The 5,172-nt window shown below is 37.8% G+C and overlaps 1 non-coding gene across 1 annotated transcript; it reads left to right on the forward strand.

Moving 5' to 3' along the window:
• Nucleotides 1-533: 533 nt before the first annotated feature.
• Nucleotides 534-605, forward strand: TRNAE-CUC (transfer RNA glutamic acid (anticodon CUC)). The gene has a single exon. It is a non-coding gene; the product is annotated as a tRNA-Glu (tRNA).
• Nucleotides 606-5,172: the final 4,567 nt, after the last annotated feature.

Genomic DNA, 5,172 nt, shown 5'->3' on the forward strand with positions numbered 1-5,172 from the left:
CCGTAAGGTACCAATAAGATTTGAGACGTTTTCATTTAATATTTGTCCAACGATAACATCGCCAAAGTTTGGAATAACTTTTTTAACGCTTTTGTAATTTTTGACTACCTTTTTCTTCACATATTTACTTGATGTTTACATTAAAATGCTAACTAATATAGTAATAATAGGAGCGTTTAAAAACTCGCAGCGTTTATTCGGCGACCGCTCGTCTGTGCGCGCCGGTCCGTCAGTGGCTGAGCGACGTTGACGGACGGCCGACAGCCGGCAGCCGGCAACCGGCAGCAGGGCTACAGAGCTAGACATGCTAATGACGTCGCTTAACATATAATGAGTCGCATGGACCAACACGAGATTTACAATTCTCATCCGTCAAATACCGATATCACAAAAACATATTGTTAAGTTCTAATCTATTTCCTCTATTAGGTTTCTTTCTCATTAATAATTGGTTCGAAATACGAACTTTAGTTGTCCAATTATTTTTACGGAGTTATCATATGTGAATGTAATTTTCTATTCAAATTACGTGATCCGGTATGGTCTAGTGGCTAGGATACCTGGCTCTCACCCAGGAGGCTCGGGTTCGATTCCCGGTACCGGAATAACTTTTTATTTTAAGAATCGTGAATAAAAATGAGCATTTGCTTTGTATTTTACTTTCTGCTATTTATATTGTGGTTTATGTTAGCATATGATAAGAATAAAGTCTTATTTTTTTATGCCTCTGGGTTGCTAAACTTAATACGAATAAAATCTCGTATTTTATAAAATGATTTCATCAAGTCAAAAACATGTAATTAAGATATCCTTTGACACAATAGCGTCATAAATAAACAGATGTATTACTGAAATGTTATTTCGTAAGTATAAAGACAAAACTGTATAAAGCAAAATTAATTTAAGATATGCACAAAGACCTATCCGACTATTTCCAGCAGCAAAGCGATTGATAACAAATGTCAGACCTCCGCTGACATGTCACCGGAAATTCTTGAAAACCGCTCGTTGCTAATTTGTAAAGTAAATCGTAAATTTTATCTCGATTGTATTTCAATACCTCATTGGCACATCATCGTCTGACATTTTCTGTAATTGCAATAAATCTGGCGAGCACTGATGACATTGCAACTACCAATGGTATCTTTATAAATTTCGGAACACCTTATTTTGTGAACTTATTAGTCCCAAATACAATTTACCGCGTCATTACTATTTGAGTAGGCAGATTACAATCGAGCGGAGAATATGATTTGCCGCTGACATATCCATGCGAAGGACGTAAAATAATCAGCTTTCATCGCGGCTGCATTTCAATCGGGGACGGACAGAGACAATTATACTGTGTTATAAATCCAAACGTCTCTTTACCATATTTGAATTAAACGAGCTCCCTATGAATTTATGCGACATGGAGCTCTGTTCCGAAGTCTTAAGTACTATAGTTGCTTGTAGAGGATGATGCATCAAAAGGATTTAAATTTGGCATTTGCATCTGCGAGACACGATTGACAGATATCAATAGCGTATCGGGTGCAGCCGGAATTCAAATGACCCGTCACGTCTCGTCGTCGTCGCCGCGACCTCGCAGTACGACGTTTATAGCTTTAAACAATTTTTTTTTGTATTTTTAATCTTGGCTTTTTATCACAAATTTGGTCTGTTTGCCTAATTATACATGCCTGATCTCTTAAGTTTTACCCCTTTCACTTCTTCCGATCGTTCATTTAAAATTAAATAAGTCAGTAGACATAAGACATGCAGAAAGAAGAAAACATTCTTAAGAATAAAAAACTGTCTGTCTCGGTATTATATCAGCAAACTCAAAAGAGTTGAACAGCCGAGACGTACGAAATTATTGTCATAAGTAATGGCCGTGCATAACGTGTTCCATTCCGTTGCCGTTTCGCAACAACAAAGACTAACTGTGAACATAATCGCACGATATTTATTTTCCATTGTACAAGTCACAATAGACGTAGTAGTCAATAATGCGATGTCAGAGATGTCGCTCGGCCGCGGCCGGCCTTTATGAATTGTGTGTTGATACAAGATTAGATGTGGCGTGTCAAATCTGACACAGATTTACGACTGACTACTCCATTCGCTGTCCGCCCATTATTTCATTACTTAGCCCTTTCACAGCACCACTGATGTGGAATGACATATGCATACAAATAAAATATATATATATTTATTACTGTAAAATAAGTATCAATTATGAATGATAGAAAGAATCAGAAATTGATTTGTTTCTGACGTGTTAAAGACAATTAAACACAATTTTAATGTAATTTCGTCAGAAGAAATTTCTAGGCAATATTTTTTAATTTGTCTAACAATTGGAGATACTCACAATACACAATGGTGGTGGGTCATTAATGAAAACGTATCATATTATTATGTAAATATTTGAATGTGTCATTATGCTGTCAATTTCTTATTGTGTTAGTTGGAATTGAAAGGCAAGAAGCGCTGCGCTAACAGGGTCGCATTTAAAACACACATATTTAAAGCCGCCTCTTCTATTTATCTTTTGTCTCGTGTTTACGGAGCGGTCAAATTTCATCGTCGGCGTCTTTGAGCCGCTCGCTTGTATTATTTTCATTATGTTCGAAAAGCTTGGAATCCGTGTTATTGTTATTCTATCTTTGAGGTGTGGCAGAGGGTTTTTTGTTTGCACTCCGACGTAATTTATTTGGGACTTTGTTGTTTTGCTCCGCGTTACGTATAATCCTCCGGCTGTCAGGTTTACCCCCCTCCACGCCCCCACCGCGCGCCGCCAGCAATGTTATTGACAGACTGGACTACTGGAATCTTTGGAGTTAAGATGGTCCCAGGGTTTAACGCGAACATCTGTTTTAGTCATCTAAAAAAGCGGATGCTCTTACAAATCTGGAATAAGTAATAGCAGATTACTGTGTTATTATAATATGTTTAAAATGGTTGCATAAATCTTGACGCGACAACTTCAGATTGATAGAGCGATTTCAATTACGTTAACTTATTGCACCTGACGGGTCTCGCTACGTGTAAACCATGAATTTTTGTGTAGGCGTTGTGTTCTCTGTTGGAGCTCAATAGAAACAGAGAATGAATGTGTATATTTGATGCTTACATTCAATGTATAAATATCAAACTATTATATACAATAAATCAAATGAAACATTTCAGCTTGTTCCACTCCACAACTTTTGTATTCCTTGATGTCTGACTGGGCCGCGCGGCGCGGCGGTCTGCAGTCGGCACTCCACGGCTACCGGTTTTTAGCTTCTGATTGACGGCTGTCGGCTCCGCTTACCGCCGGCCAACTTACCTTTACTATTACCACATTCGTATGTCTGACGGATTAGGTTCAATTTCGGTCAGCTCGACTGCAAGAAGGTATCATTGTGTCGGCATTCGCCGCGGCGCCGGTCGACATGGCCCGATCTCGAATATCATCCACTTATTCATTACAGCCGTCCCATTCTGTTTAATCATAATCCCAACTCTTATGACGCAAGACAAGTTCCAGCCAGAGTTCATAGAGACGATAGTCACGGTTATCTTATATTTGGTTAGTTATTTATTGATACCAGATTACAAATATTCTAGATTCAAAAGTAAAAAAGTCGAAGTAACCTTCGTTTTAAATGTAGTTTGGAATTTTGTGTTTAATAAATATGTAAAAACTTATACAAATGTATCTATTTTGGATTCATATCGGACATATTATAAGTATTTTGAATAGAAATAACTTTATTATGTAAATTTTAAATTATGTAGCGTTAAAAGATTTTAATTTACTTTTTAATTTAAATCAAAATGATTAAATCATATTATTAAGCGTAAAATTAAAATGAACAAACAGAATATCTGCATGAAACTGTTATTGTTCTTTAAATCATATTAAAATGTACAATTGAATAAAAACCCGAGAATAATAAGTAAACAAAAAACAGGCATTTGATTTAATTGCAGTTTTGAGTGGGGGGGGGGGGATTAACATAATTAATTATGGAGGACATAAAAAATTAATAAAATAAATGTGATACGATATCGTGTAAATAAATATATATAGTAATTATGTAAGTGGAAAGGAACCAACCCAGCGTATGAGTGGTCGTAAGTTTTACGTTTACTTGAAAATTTCTGTGCATTACGGTTATATTGTTATTCTTTTAGTAAGATTAAAATCTACTATATTAGAGCTATGATACATGCCCATATAAATAAATCAAATAGTTTAGCTAAACTTATAATTACGTATATGGTTATGAACATAAATTCTGTATAAATTATCAAGTAGAGTAATTAAATTAATATGCGGCAATAAATAACTGGCAGGTTTGCACGGCGCAGCTGTCAGCTTGTCTGCGGCCCGCACCGGCACAGTATGCGGCACCGCGAGACATAACTAGTTTTAATGATTAACAGCATAAAAAATTACCTCGACAAAACAGCTCGTTACGTGTCCGCATCGAAAACTGTCCGATTAATTGACAGCTCACACGTCGAACACGCGAGCAGACCTCGGTACTGCTGCGGGATGGCGGGGCGGCGGGGTGGCGGCGGGCAGAATGGTAATACTAAATTAATGATTACACTATGAATGAGATAATGCGGTGGGACGGAGGTGACGATTTTAGTGCAATGCCCACCGCCAATGTCAATCATACAGCCTACGGGTACCAGTCTGCCCAGGCGCAACCGACGAACGACTTTACCTTGCCTTTAACTTTTTTTAATATATTATAAGGTGGCAATCGAGCAAGCGGTCACCTGAATTTGCCGGAATAGCGAAGCGACCGCTGCTCATAGGCATCCACAATTGCAGATGCGTTGTCTGCCTACAGTCGGCGGAGGAGGGGACTTACAGAAAGAAAATATTTTCCCTTCGTATTCGTCCCCTCCTCCGCATAATCCAATATCTCTTTCCATCTGTTTCGAAATGTGAAACTGCTGTCTTCTGTGTGGTCTTGGTATTCCACCGGTCTAGCCAGCCTATGTGCAACATATGTTGTTGCTAAAGTCTATCACTGTTGCAAACTTAAAAAACGACTACTTTTAAATGTAGCATTTACATTTTAAAACTTACATCCCTTAGAAAGTCTAAATCGATCTCGGTCGGAACGAACGCAGCGTTAAATGTAGTTTAACAACTCGATTCTCTACACCTTAATCTGGCGC

Source organism: Papilio xuthus, unplaced genomic scaffold (assembly GCF_000836235.2).
Source record: "Papilio xuthus unplaced genomic scaffold, Pxut_1.1 DF829129.1, whole genome shotgun sequence".
Taxonomy (NCBI): domain Eukaryota; kingdom Metazoa; phylum Arthropoda; class Insecta; order Lepidoptera; family Papilionidae; genus Papilio; species Papilio xuthus.